This window comes from Muscardinus avellanarius, assembly GCF_963383645.1.
Source record: "Muscardinus avellanarius genome assembly, chromosome: X".
Taxonomy (NCBI): Eukaryota; Metazoa; Chordata; class Mammalia; order Rodentia; family Gliridae; genus Muscardinus; species Muscardinus avellanarius.
In genome coordinates, this window is record NC_137792.1 from 23,172,558 (window position 1) to 23,188,351 (window position 15,794).

Below are 15,794 nucleotides of genomic sequence, written 5' to 3' on the forward strand. Positions count from 1 at the left end.
TACACAGCAGCTGGAAGATAAAAACAGTTGAGAAAGAATTATGGGTAGAATACCAAAAAACCTGCTACAATAAGAAAGAAAATGACAAATATTGTGGTAGCTATTTTTGTAACAGCCAAAATATATCCCTTCACATATATGGAGATGACTCACTGTCTTATTTTTATTTGATGCATGGTAAGCTCTCCATCAGTATTTATTGAATGAGTTATGTCTATATTTGAACAATCTGTTTCCATACATGGTAAGCACTCAGTGTTCATTTTCTTAAACTCCACAGCCTTTTCTTTAAAACCTTTAAAAATTACCAGGAGATAATATCAATATCACCATACTTATTACAATCATCTTGCTTTCAGTAGTTATTCCCTCTGCTCAAATCTAGGTCATACTCATAATCATTTATAAAATTACCTCACCAAGCCGGGCGTGGTGGCGCACACTTGTAATCCCTGTGCTTGGGAGGTGGAAACAGGAGGATCGCGCAGGTTTGAAGCCAGCACGCTGGCTTAAGAAACCCTGTTTCCAAATACAAAGTATAAAAATAGGTCTGGGAGTGTAGCCCAGAGGTAGAAGGGTTTCCAGGAACCCCAGTACTACAAAACAAAACAACAACAACAAAACAACAAAAAAAAAAAAACTCACCAACGTTCCAGAGAAATTTGTTGGAAAAATCTCTGTTCATTCAATATCTCTAATTCTGTCTTCCAGAAAATTTCTCACTGTATGAGAAGTAAATACTTAGCTTTGTTTTTATGATTAGGGTATATACAAACTATGTTGCCCTTCTCTATATCTTAAATGAGAAATCACTGTGATTTTTCTCATCAGTTTGCTCTGGCCTAGATTTGTGCTGCTTTTAGAGTGATATTTCTGGCTTCCAAGCAGATCTAGTAAGTGCTTAATCTCACAGAATCTAAGGTTATAAAATAAAGAACTTAAAAGAGGTCATTGAATAAGCAGTTAACTGATTTCATTATATCTCACAATTATACATCTGGAAAAATCCATTTTCTCCATGAAGGTCATAAATGACAGTTCTATAAAAGAGTCAAGGTTATGAAGTGAATGAGTAATGTTTGGTCTAGTCCAATTATTTCAGAAAAATGCCTGTATTATGCTAAACCCCTCCCAAAGCATAATTTCAAATCATCACAACACATTAGATTAGATGAGATCAGATGCATTCAAGTTGGCATGACTATAGACCACATCTCACCGGATTAATTAGACTTCTTATTTCAGAAAAGTGCCCAAATCAAGCCAATTTATTATCTCCTATAAAGTAGTTATAAGTATTCCTGATTTTATATGATACTTTTAGAATTGTGTGTGGTTCAGGCTTCCCAGCTTTTGCCATTCTCACATATAGCTTCCATTCCCAAGGTTGCTAGTCCTAGTCTAATTGAGGAGCTAAAATCCTAATGTTATATAATTTGCAATAGGCACATTTTGATATTAGTCTTTGTTATGAAATGGTAATTTTAAACTATAATGAGAAATTTCTTAGAAACTTGATATCTTATATTTAGCCTAAAATCAGGTAATAGAGACATAGAAATAGTTTTAGATTTCACTGTAGATGTGGACTCACTTTGCAGATTAATAAAAACAAGGTAGAAATAGAGAAATTAAACAGTAGCAATGTAAAGACATATCTAATATTCAAAAATATTGAAAATTAAGCCAGATCTTCTGATTCCATAATCAATGCAACTCCCCAAAATTACTCTATTTGTAATATATAATTGACTTATGTTTCAATAATTCAAGCAGGTCTTCCTTTGTTTCCTTCAAATAAATCAAGATTTTACATAATTACCTTTTTTGTGTATGTGATTATGTAAAACTGTGTGCAGAACCCAATGGCATTTTACCTCTAAGCTACACTCCCAGCCCTTTTTTATTTTATTTTTTTTTTAATTTTGAAACAGGGTCTCACTTTGTTGATAAGAGTCTCACTATGTTGCTGAGGCTGTCATTGAATCTGTGGTCCTATCTCAGCCTCCTAAGTACTGGTAGTACAGACAGGTCCCACCATAACTGGCTACACAATTACCACTTCATTTTCAATGGCTGTTTTATTGGAAAAAATGATTGCAATAATCTGACAATAGTTTTCATCCCATTTACTCAAAATATTTGAGGCCTAAGTTATCCTTCTGGTTTTGACTCTTTAAACCAATCCACTAAATGCCATGCTAAATTAATTACATTAATTTACAATAAAATAAGAATATTATTTCTGTTACTATAGGGATATTTTAGAGTTAGTTGCATTTAAGTTAATGTTTTTTAATTGGCTAAAATTATTTTAAGTTGGGTCCATTCAGGTCATTCCAGCAGATTACTAAACATCTACTCTACACTAGTTTCTGGTCTATCAACTGAAAAAACAGCAGTGAATTTAGCCAGACTGGAATTAAAGCCATTCTAGATTAGAATAGATTCCTGTAGTTGGAAATCTAGACTTTGGAACAGTAATTACTTGTGCCCTGACAGGAAAGAAAAGAACAAGGTGCCTTCAGAAGAGCTAACACTCTGAAGAATCCAATAGGTATATAGCTCACATATAAAGACTACACTCTTCCAGATAAAATATGAGTATTTATGTTGCTGAACAAATAATTTCCAAGGCATGTATTACCAGAGTAGTTTGAAGAAATTTTTTTTTCCAGAACCTCAACTCCATATGGACTCCTGACTAAAAGTACCAAATAACACACAATAGTACTTCTACTTTACAATCATACCTCTCTGTCTTCCCATATTGTGGCCTTTCCCAGAGTGTAAAAAAGAACTGTGTTACAAACAAAGGGATACTTTGAAATTGAGTTTGGAAACTCGGTGGCCTTTATACTTAGAGATCTTCCTGTTCTATTTTTCTTACAGGAATATTGGATCTTTTTTTTTTTTGGTATTAGTGATTGAACCCAGGGTTTTTCTACCTCTGAGCTATATTTCCAGTATATTTTATTTTTTATTTTGAAACAAGGGTCTCACTATGTTAAAAAGGTCCTCACTACATTGCTAAGACTGGCTGTGAACCTGCAATATTACTGTCTTAGCTTCCCAATTACTGGGATTACAGGTGTGCTTCACCATGCCTGGTATTTCTGATAAATTTAAAGCTTAATCTAAATTAATATTTTCTTAATTTTGAAAAGCCAAAAGAAATATATAATATTTATTCAGAATCATTTAAATGTAATAAAATTGTTATAAGGATATCATTTTTAAAAGATGCATTTTATCAAATCAAGGGATAAATTTTACTAATTTTCTTTCATAGTTGACATCCATTATCCAAAAAATATCATTTAAAGCATTTCATCAAATCATGCCATAAAATGTTTTTTCTTTCTTTATTTATTTAATAATGGGGATGTAAGCCAGGGGTATTCTACCTCTGAATTCTACTTCTAGCTCTCCTTTTTATTCTTTATTTTGAAACAGGTCTCACTGAGTTGCAAAGAAGCTTACTAAGTAGCTGAGGCTATCTACAAATAGCCATCCTTTTGTCTCTGCCTCCCAAATGCCTGGATTACAAGCATGCATGACCATGCCCAGCTCTTAATTGTTTTTTATTGGTGCATTGTAGTCATACATCCTAATGGGGTACAAGATGGTAGAGACATACATGCACACATCACTCATTTGGCCCTCTCCAAATTCCTACCCCATGCCCTCCCTGCTCCCTCCTTCTCATGTTTGGCTAAGTGATTGATATGTTTGTGAATGTTCATCTTGTATATTAGGGAATTTCCCTCTTCTCCCTTTTCATCCCCCTCCATTAGGTTTCCTTATTTGCTCATCTACAGTTTCTCCTTCTTCAAGAGTTCTCCCTATGACTGTTTTTCTCTCTAACTTGCACATATTATGGAGAACATTTGGTTTCTTTACTTTTTTTTATTTACTAATCTCACTTAGCATAATGTTCTCTAGTTCCACCCATTTCCCCATTCTTCTTTATGGCTGAGCAAAATTTCATTGTGTACATATCCCATAGTTTTGTAATCCATTCACTTGTTGATGGATATCTTGCCTGGTTCCATAATTTGGCAATTGTGAATTGTGTGGCTATGAACATAGACACACAGGTATTAGTTTGATAGTTTGGTTTCCATTCTTTTGGGTAAATACCCAGAAGTAGTATTCCTGGATCATATGATAGGTTCATTCCCATTTTTTTAAGATCCTCTATATTGTTTTCCAAAGTAGTTGTACCAATTTAAAATCCCAGCAACAATGTATTAGAGTTCTCATTTCTCCACACCCTTGCCAACATTTTTTGTTATTTGTGTTTTTTAAAATTGTCATTCTAATTGTAGTTAGGTGAACTCTCAGGGTAGTTTTCACTTGTATCTCTCTGATTGCTAATGATGTTGAACATTTTTTCATACATTTATTGGTCATTTGAATTTCTTCTTTTGTAAAATGTCAATTTAGTTCACTTGCCCATTGAATCATGCAGGAAGCATCACAATATCTGAAATCAAACTATACTACAAATAATAGTAATAAAAACAGCATATTATTGACACAACAATAGACACATAGACCAATGGAGCAGAATAGAAGACTCAGAAACAAATCTGCACACTTATAGCCAAAGAGGCCAAAACTGTACACTGGAAAAAAGATAACCAACCACATGCAGAAGAATTGACATAAACCCCATTTTATCACCCTGCACAAGAGTCAATTCTAAGATGGACCAAAGACTTGGAATTCAGACCAGAAACTAACACTTCAACAAATAGTCATGGGTATAAACTTTCTCAACAGTACCCCAAAGGCACAAGAAATTAAAAAGAGGATCAATATGTGGGATCACATTAAACTGAAAAGCTTCTTTAGAGCAAAGTAAACGATCTAGAACCTCAACATTGAACCGACAAAATGGGAGACAAATTTTGCCAGCTACTCCTCTGACAGAGTACTAATATCTAGAATATACAGAGAACTCAAGAAATTCTACAAAATGTTAATCTAACATTGTCAATTTTATATTATTTGATTTTACATAATGCATAATGATTTTTCCCCTCCCATTAACAAGTAAACTTTAAACTGACAAAAAACAGAGGTTAACTTTAAATAAAGAATTTTTCTAAGGTGACTTAAGGGAAATGCAACGCACTTGAAAAATTTAAAAACCACCATTCAACATTCTTCAAATTAGTGATCTGACAGTTAAATAAAAAAAGGAAGTGCTGGTTTAAAACAAACGCAAAGATTCCTGTGTTCTAGCACATGACCTCTGAATCAGAATTTTTGAGGAAATAATTATACAAAATATGATCATTCAGAATGCATACAAGTGATTCTTATCTACATTAATGTTTAGATTTCATATTCGGTTGATAGTGATCTTTTAATAGGGTTATGTGTCATACCAATTTAGGAAATATAAGGTACTTTATATAATCATAAGCATTCTAGAAATAATCTCTCTCTTTCTCTATCTCTCATTGTTTCTCTCTTGTTCTCTTGGAGATTGAATCCATAGCCATTCTACCTGCAAGCTACACCCTCAGATCTTTTTATTTTTATTTGGAATAGGGTCTTCTTAAGTTACTGGGCTGTCCTCAAAATTGTGATCCTTTTGTCTCATCTTCTCAAGTAATAGGAATATTACATGTATGTGCTTCCAAGTCTGGCTAGAGTCTCTTGATGGTGGATATCTGACATGGAACACAGTGCCTAACATGTAGTAGACTAGCAAGAGTTGTTGATTGAAAAGAAAAAAATATAAAGATGTATATCTACTTTCCACATATCAAAAGGTTGAATGTGAACAATGTTTCTTCTTTCTAAAACATGAAAGAAGCATTCTATAGTTGGTGTCTTTTCTTTTACTAAATCTACCTCTTTAGCTTAATTTACATATGAAATCATAGGCAGTGAAGACCTACCAGGGTGCATTCCAGATTCCACTGCTGTGATCTTCAAATGAATGAACACTGAAGATTAGTCAACATTCTGAAAAGTTCTTAATTAAGGAAACCAATAGTGTGCAATGTAACAGCCTGTGTGTTAACCTTGTTGACATAGTGCAGAATTCCCATGTAGATAGCTTGTACAAAAGAATCAAAATGTTGTTCTAGTTCCTAAATTAGAATATTCAAGTAATTGTCCTTCTAATGAAAATTGCTGCTATGGATGTCTGTTCAAAAGCTTTGGCTTACAAAGTAAAGATTTGAAAATATCAAACTTGCTTGATCTCTAAATGTTGTTTTCATTAATTAGGTGAATATGACAGCTCTCTCTTTACCCTAATAGCCCCCCTGGAGGAAATAACATTTTTGTTTGTCTAAACAGTACTTAATGACTACTCTAAAATTGGAGTTTAAGACCTTTAACTCTAGAGTGCAAAGCTCTATGTCCTTGACTCTGATGTTTATCATGAATATTAATTTCTGATCTTAAAGTCATGCCATGAAATTTTTATATATTGTCATGCTTTCCCCTTGACAATTTTTGTAATTGCTGTAATTTCCTCATCAGCAAGAGTTGTTTGTGTGTTCCCTGGTTTAAGGAGGCTATAAAATTCACAGCACTGTATTTCCTCTTTTGTTTCTGTGTGAAGCCATAGACTTGTTTACTCTGAGCAGTAACTAGACCTCTGATCTTAAAAGAATTATAGTTTTTATTGGTGCCCTTACACGATAAAGAACTCAATATATTTTTGTCATTACAGGCTTTCATTGTTACCTTTGGGATTACTTTCCCATTAGAGGAGATTTATGTCTGCTGTTTCAGACACTTTCTCAGTTGTTCACATAAAAATATTATTTTCTGCAGGATATCTATCATTTTCTTTAAAATTGATTCATTGGTACTATCCAATCATCAAACATCAGGCTATATTTGTTCAGATTCTTTAGAAGGGTCAAAATTAAAATTATTTATACCATATCTATCTGAACATACTTCTATACATATATACATGGACATATGCTTCATAATATATGTAATTCTTCTGAAATGTTATTATCTTCTGCTTTTAATTTTGACAAAGATATATCAATACCAACTATACAGAATATTTTTTTCTGAGGACAAAAAGAAAAACGGACAAGACACAAATTGGACTAAACATGCCACAATCAACCAGAGAAGATAGACTCATAAAAAATTATCCATATCACTGTATGAGGAATCTTGTTAGAGATATGGTGACAAAGTGCTATTACTGCCACAGAGGCTCAGGCATGAATACACAGAGCAGGGGCCACTGAAGCTCCATGAGATAGATTTTTCTTAATAAAAAGATGGAAATGGCACTTTATAAACTAGAGGTGGTCCAATGCCGGCAATAGTATTTTGGAAAAAGTACTTTGAGAAGGGAAGAGCAACAGTTATATGTGACTAGAGTGAAGAGTGCAAGGTGATACCTGGGAAGATAAAGGAAAAAGCTAGAGAATAAACTTGTTCATAGATTTGAGAAATACCCAAGAATAGATTCTTATGCTTAAGTGTTTAGGTTTTTGTCTTTTCAGATGGAATTTTTGATCCAAGAACAATATTCTGGATAGTCACTGATCCAGACAATTATTTAATAATTTTTAGGAAAGATGTTTTGACAGGTAATGGCCGAGAGTCAAAGTTAAAATTTGTTTTCTCAATAACCTTACAGTCTTTCAAAGGAGAAAAGTGTCAGTCAACAATGTTTTATATGATGGAGAAAGTAAAAAGCATTAAAATGGGTACATAGAGAGGAATATTAATGTAGAATAAAAATCATGATTGAGTTTTCAGAGACAAATACTGAGTTCTGATAGAGGAATAAAAGTTATTCTGATGTAAAAGACACTTTAGAGTAGTTTCTAAGTGGGGAAATTGCATAAACTTGGAATTGTTATATACACTTCATAATTATCCATGACTATATCAAGGTCTCCATGATTTGCTACTGATATTTTAAAATATAACTAACATAAGTACAAAGGAACCACTTATTAGTCTTGGGTGAAAAATAAAGGGCTAAACATTAACACTAAGAACTTCAGGAAAAAATGTCGGAAGTTAGTCAGCTGTATAACAAAATCAAATTTGAGTTGCAGGGAGGTCATTTGGCAGCAGTGCATTTGGAGGTTGAATGAAGGGTTTCAAGAAATATCTCACTACAGGCCTTTCTTGGATTGGACTCCTCTGAAAGAAAATTGTAAGGAAGCATCATTAGAGGAATGTAGAAGTAAGAACAGAGAAAGTAGCCAATATAGTATGAATTAGAGAGCTAGGTACTCTTGTTGACAACAGAAGATTAGGTTCACTGGAAAACACTCTAAAAATGCAGATATATCTCAGAATTATAATTCCCAAAGGGAGAGGAAACTTGGTTAATTATCTACCACCACTCCATTTGCTACTAATTTAGGACTTCTCCTAAGAATGGCAGTATTTTTATATATCTGGCTTTCCCTACATGCTGGTCACCAGGCCAGACATGAGCCACAAGATTACAGATGTCAGGTGGTTTTAGGAAGCAACGTTAATGTGGTAGACATGTGGGCAAGGTATAGATGTTATTAGCTACAGAAGGTAAGAAGTTGGGAGATGTTGAAGGTCTGGAATTAGGTTATGTAAGTGGGAATACAGAGAATGTCAGAAGAGCTTCTAGACTATTGCTTTTATGAAATTTTGCCATGAATTCAATGTTAGAAATGAATCATCAATAATGACTTCCTAAAAAGTACATAGCTATTTAACATCTGTTAAAATATGTGGACATTTTAACAGCCAAAAAAATTTAGTGTATATGTGAAATCTATATGTAAAATCCTTTATTATTTTACCTATTATAAAATACATCACTATAAAAAACTGACTAGGGATTAGAAGACAAAGTATAATTCTTAAATTTTTAAATTTCTAGCATCATGAATCTTGTGTGACCCTCTTAATTTCTCAAAGTCTCTCATGAAAACATGATGATAAACGTCAAAATACTCTGGTATAAATTTCATAGACTAAAGTGTAACCTTATATAAAGGTTCTCCTTAAAAATTAAAATTATAAAAGGACAGGCATGGTGGCGCATGCTTGTAATCCCAGCGCTTGGGAGGCTGAGACAGGAGGATCGCACAGGTTCGAAGCCAGCCTCAGCTACTTAGTGAGGCTCTTAGCAACTTAGTGAGACCCCGTTTCCAAATAAAGTATAAAATAGATCTGGGACTATAGCCCAGAGGTAGAAAAGTCCCTGGGTTCCACTCCCTGTACCACACAAAAAAAGAAACTTATATAGACTATCATGGCCCTAGAGCCTATCATACTGTTTATTATTATTATTATTATTATTATTATTATTATTATTAGGATGGAACCCAGGGGCATTCTACCTTCGAGCTACACCCCCAGCCCTATTTTTTATTCTTTATTTTGAAACAGGGTCTCAAGGAGTTGCGAAGGGCCTCAGTAAGTAGCTGAGGCTGTCTGAGAACCACAATCCTTCTCTCAGCCTCTCGAATGCTAGGATTACAAGCATGTGCCACCACACCTTGCTCAAATTGTTTATTACTAATAAATGAGTGAACCTAGCTAAAACCTTTCATTTATTCGTCACCTTTATTTGGACAACAACCACTAAGTGGGTAGTGTAATATCTGTCTTGAATACAGACTTCATAAATTATTTCTTGTCCTATTAAAAATGTCTTTGTTAAAACATTTAAATCATCTAAATCACTTAATAACAGTAGTGAATATATTGAGGCAAAACCTACTTAGAAGACGATTTAAATGTGTAATTTTATTTCTGCCTAATTAATACTCCTCTTTGTTTACATCAACAAAAATTTCTTCCTCTTCTATAGGCACTCATTTATGGGGACACTTGAGTGTGAGAAAGTCCTCAGGTCATTGGAACTTTGATATATCCCTTTCTCTTTCAAATATGTTGTGTAAATTATCTTACAAAAATAACATTTATTATCTTTTCTAAGAAAGCCTTGAATGTTATTCAGAAGTCAGATTAGGATTAAGTCAGATTTTTGTTTTGTATTGTTTTGTTTTTTCCTTTAAGTGGCAACCCATTTCCTGATTGTAAAGATTATATGTGTGATCCTCACAAAAATATATAGGAGGCTAGCACTGCCCCTTTAGCAGTCAGCAAGACTTATTTTCAAGCTTTCTATTTTCTTTTATTTCTGTCTTTTGTAATTCAATGTTATAAAAATGTTAATTTTATTTAAATTGTTTAAAATATATTTAACACTTAAGCAAGCTCCTGGTAGAACATTGGGTTTCTTTTTTTCTCAAAAGTTTTATGTTAGTTTTTTTAATTTAATATATAGTTAGAATGACCCTAAGGAGATGTATAATATAAATAATTATTGCAAAAAATATACGTGATAGTTGTTGTGAAGAGTCAGGATATAGATGAAATTTAATCAACTATATTTTGATAAATGTTGAAATTGGATGATAGTACAGGGGAGTGATGTAGCGTTTGCAATTTTACATGTGTTTGAAATTTTCTATACTTTTAAAGATTATAAAAACATTTAAAATTCAAATGGCTCTCATATTTTAATTTTGGTATCATTTATTATCTAAAAGTGGCAAATTTCAAGAAAGGGTTATAAGTATGTGAGGCGTTTTGAAGTCTAGGCTCAAAACTGGCACACTATTCAAACTTTAGCCACATTCTCTTGGCCAAGGAATGTCACAAATCCAGCATTCATCCCACCTTATAAGGATACAAAAGCAAAGTATTTTTCCGTATTGAGAAAAGCTGCAAAGTTACATTGCATTGAAATCATGGGTTCCAGGGGTGGGGGAATAAATTATAGGCAGCAATGCAATCTACCATGTAAACGTTCACTACTTTTATTCAATTAATATTCTATTGTCATAATTTACAAATTTGTTGTCATAAACCCAACTCCCTCCATGTTTAGCCTGCTTACTGGCCACATACTGCTGATTTCTTTTAGGCACCTGGGATTCAATGGCTTTTTATCACATCTTCCCTAATATTTTCTGCTCTTTACTGTGTGAAATTAATATCATTGCTATTCATCTATATTCACTCCTCTGCCCATTATTTAATTCAGGATATACTTATTACATACCAAATATGTGCCTGGTACTGTGCTAATCTTTGCAAAACCTAGCATAAACAAAATAGACATGGTTTCTGCCTTCATGGAATTTATAGAAAAATTATGTGGAAACATAATAATAAATTTAGTTGAAGAAGAAAGATACATTGTTTTACTTAAAATCCTGATCATGTGGTATGGACACTGGCATGGGAATTTAGAAGAGGCTTATTATACCTTCATCTTGTAGTATAGAAATATAGAATATAAAAATCAAGCAAAATTTAATGGACTTATAGCTTGAGTGAAAATTAACCTTTGTTATTAATAAGCCACTAAGAGTTGGGAATTATTTGTAATCTGGCCTACCATGATGTGTACCAGTATTGGGAAAAGGTTTCAAAATGTATTGATGTACCAGTATTGGGAAAGATTTCCAGTTTTAAAAGTATATGGTTTGTAGTGAAGAAAGCCAGGGGCTGTTGGGAGAAGGCAGGCAGATTTCTCCTTGGATAATGAACAAAAGAGTAGAAGAAGCCTAGGGCCTTTTTACATTTCTAAAGAGAGATGGGAGGAAATCCCAGACTCAGGAGAAGCAACTTAACACATCTTGGGAGTATAACAAAAGGTGTGGGGTCTGTGCCCAGAGACAGAGCTGCCCTCCCCCTCAGAGGGGGTAGGTCAGCAGATACCTGGGATAGAGATAGGGCAGCATATCTACATATCAAAGGACCTTCCCACAGACTTGGTCTGGATAAGGAAACTCAGCATGCAGGGATCTTTTGATGTATTCTCTCCAAACACCCCCCTGTGCCATTCTTGAATGGCATGGGGCTGTAAATATCTTCTGTATTTCTATCTTTTTAATAAACTTCTTTAAATCTTCAGCAAGAGTCTGAGCAAACATGTTTTTACCCTTAGCTCAGGACAAGAACTTGCTCTTTTTATCTTTGTGTCGTTTTGTTGGGGGAATTATTTCTCTCCTCACACACACACTGCAACATATCTCACCATAACAATGTACATAACTGATTATTCTTTTTTTGTGTGTGTGGTACTGAGGGTACTGAACCCAGCATCATTCTACCTCTGAGCTATACCCCTAGCCATATTTTATATTTTATTTTTATTCTGAAATAGGGTCTCATTAAGAAGCTGAGGACCTCTCTAAATTTCTGGGGCTGGCCTTGAACCTGTGATCTTCCTCTCTCAGCATCCCAAGTACTGGAATTCATGTATTGCAATGCTCAGCTTAGGCCATTCTTACATATCAAGAATGGTGGCAGAGAGATTGGCATAAAGAGGAAGTTCATAAACCAGGATTGAAGCCCTATTTGTATATGGCAGCAAATAGAGCAGAGTAGTAAAAAACATATAGAAACAACTGATATACATTTGAAAAAGTCAGAGTTTTCGAGAAGAGAGTAGATGACTTCTTATTTGGAAGCCCTAATAGGAAGAATAGAAACCCCAGGCCCTATCTCTGAAATGCAGAAAGTGTGAGGAAATACATAGGCATAGCTAAGATAGCAAGAGGAGAAGTGATAATCACAGAGGTAAATGAGCAGTTTATTGAGCAAATGCCAAGAAAAGAAGGGGATGCTGAGAATATGAGTGGATAGATATTTATAGAAATTTTATCAAAATGTTCAATGACAGAGTTCGAGATGCGGGATGTATGTTGGCACTGAATATACATTAATGAAGGAATCACAGCACATTTGGGGGATACTAGTAGGTAAAGTGTGTGTGTTTTAAAGAAAGGGATGCCTGCAATTTTAGCATTAACTTGTGAAACCAAGGAAGACAGATATTATAAACTCAGCTTGTTTGCTCTTGGAGGAGGATAACTTGGCTGGAGTTATAGCTAACTTAGAGAACATAGATTCAATACATTTTTTTTATATATGGAGTTGATAGTGAACCAGAATATCAGAGTCAGGCGTGGTGGTGCATGCTTGTAATCCCAGCATTCGGGAGGCTAAGACAGGAGGATCGTGGTTCGCAGACAGCCTCAGCTACTTAGTGAGGCCCTTTGCAGCTTGTGCAACCCTGTTTCCAAATAAATAATAAAAGCCGGGCGTGGTGGCACATCCTTGTAATCCCTGCGCTTGGGAAACTGAGACAGGAGGATCACACAAGTTCGAAGCCAGCCTCAGCTACTCAGTGAGGCTGTCAGCAACTTAGTGAGACCCTGTTTCCAAATGAAATATAAAATAGGTCTGGGAGTATAGCCCAGAGGAAGAAAGCCTCTGGGTTCCACTCCCAGTACCACCAAGAAAAAAAAAAAATAGGGCAGGGGGTATAGCTCGGAGGTCGAATGCCCCTGGGTTCCATCCTTAGATGGGCAAAATAAATAAATAAATAAATAAATAAATAAACAAATAAATAAATATTAAATAAATAAATAAAAATATTAGATCCCTAGTTTCCATTACTACTCCTTAGTTCCATCTTTCATTAATTCTCCCCTCTTCAATTGCTTCCAATAGAGCTTTCAGAAATTTTTACTCTCTATTGCTTAGAAAATGATATTTATAGTAGGGCGTGGTGGCACACACTTGTAATTCCTGTGCTTGGGAGGCTGAGACAGAAGGATCGTTGTAGGTTCGAAGCCAGCCGCGCTGGCTTAAGAGACCCTGTTTCCAAGTCAAAATATAAAAATAGGTCTGGTAGTGTAGCCCGGAAGTTGAAGGGCTTCCAGGAACCCCAGTACCACCAAAAAAAGAAAAAGAAAAGAAAAGAAAAAAGAAAGTGATATTTATAAAATATAAATCTGAACTTCTTACTCTCTAAGAATCTTCCAGTTTACTTAAACTGTCTCAATAATATTTCAACTATGCCGGGCGTGGTGGCGCACGCTTGTAAGCCCCGCGCTTGGGAGGCAGAGACAGGAGGATCCCGCAGGTTCGAAGCCAGCGTGTGCGCTGTCTTAAGAGACACTGTTTCCAAATAAAAATGTAAAAATAGGTCTGGGAGTGTAGCCCGGAGGTAGAAGGGCTTCCAGGAACCCCAGTACCACCAAAAAAAAAAAAAAAAAAAAAAAAAAAAATTTCAACTATATTAAACCACAAAGGTTCTTAATCATGTTTTAGTGATCACAATGCTACAATGGCATACCTGAGGAAATAAACTTATAAAGATTTGTTTGGTTCATGGTTCCAGGGGTTCTCTATCAAGATCTGGAGACCCACCGGGCATGGTGGCTCACGCTTGTAATCCCCTGCGCTTGGGAGGCAGAGGCAGGAGGATCATGCAGGTTCCAAGCCAGCTTCACTGGCTTAAGACACCCTGTTTCCAAATACAAAGTATATATATATAAAAAAAAGCATTTGAAAAGTAACAAGAACTGTGAAAAATGTAGTACCCAAGTGACATTCTACCTAAAAGGAAAAGGGTAAATATAGGTCTGGGAGTGTAGCCCGGACCAGGAACCACAGTACCACCACCAAAAAAAAAAAAAAAAAAATCTGGTGACCCCATTGCTTTGTGTGTCTTTTTCTGAGGTCACCAGATGGCAATTCTGTGGAGTGTTTGTTCCAGCAAATCACTTATATCATGAGCCAGGAAACAGAGAAAAAGACAAAATAAGCCAGGAATCTCCTTTAGAGGTATGTCTCCAACGACTTAAGGATCTCATATGCATATGCCCATCTCTCATAGGTTCCTCTGTCTCCCAACCCTGCCACCTTGGTGTTCAAGCCTATATTTAACACTTGGCCTTAGGGGTCACTATTCGTATTCAAAACATAGCGCCATCTATCTTGTATATACTGCTTTTTCATTCTCTTAGGACAATTTCTCTTGCTAGTATTTCATATCAGTAACACAGAACTACTTAAAGTTTCTTTTCTTTTTCTTTTTTTTTTTTTTTTTGCGGGTCTGGGGATGGAACCCAGGGGCATTCGACCTCTGAGCTACACCCTCTGCCCTATATATATTTTTTCTTTATTTTGAAACCAGGTCTCACTGAATTGTAGAGGTCCTCACTAAGTAGCTGAGGCTGTCCATGAACCGTGATTCTCCGGTCTCAACCTCTCCAATGCCAGGATTACAAGCGTGCGCCACCAAGCCCAGCCCTACTTTAAGTTTCTTAAACATTCTTTGTTTCATGTTGTTTTGCTGAAGTCTATACTGTTCAATTCTCTGGGATCTTCATTTTACGCTTTTTCTAGTTAACTTCTAACTCTGACTTAATGGCCCTTTACATGTGTTTTCTAATATTCATTTGCAGTCACTCAAATCTGAAAATTTCAGAAACAAATTGTCAAATATAGACCAAACAAAAGTTTGTTTCACTTTTTTTAAACTATGTTCCCCTGAATTTTATAAAGTCATGACTTACTTTTTTTGAGACTTTTCAGAATTTTACTTGTGAGGCAAATTATTATGTTATTCATGATATAAACAGCTTAATGAATTTACATATATTTTGATGAAATAAAGAGATGAAGAAAATAAGGAAGAAAATATAAAAAGCTGTAGCAGTAGAGAAAACAAATAAGAAAGTATAAAAAGTATGATTTGGAACTAAGATTGAGCTATACATAGCATAAATGAAAAATATAAGAGTATAAATTTAAGTCAGCATATGTACTTAAAGAATTGGGATGCACAACTGCAGGTTTGTTTTGATAAGTGAAAAGCTTTGTCATCATTTTTATATTTTTCTCTTAATAGCAACCATTTTGAATTTTCACCAGGAATTTATCTTATTTCATTAATGTACCAGTATTGGGAAGAGGCT

At 34.8% G+C, this 15,794-nt stretch overlaps 1 protein-coding gene across 1 annotated transcript in view; it reads left to right on the top strand.

Annotated features, from left to right (window-relative positions):
- Nucleotides 1–15,794, top strand: part of IL1RAPL1 (interleukin 1 receptor accessory protein like 1) — a gene marked incomplete at both ends in the record, with an annotated part of 1,089,212 nt that overhangs the window by 478,696 nt on the left and 594,722 nt on the right. The gene's annotated exons all lie outside the window — the stretch shown is intronic.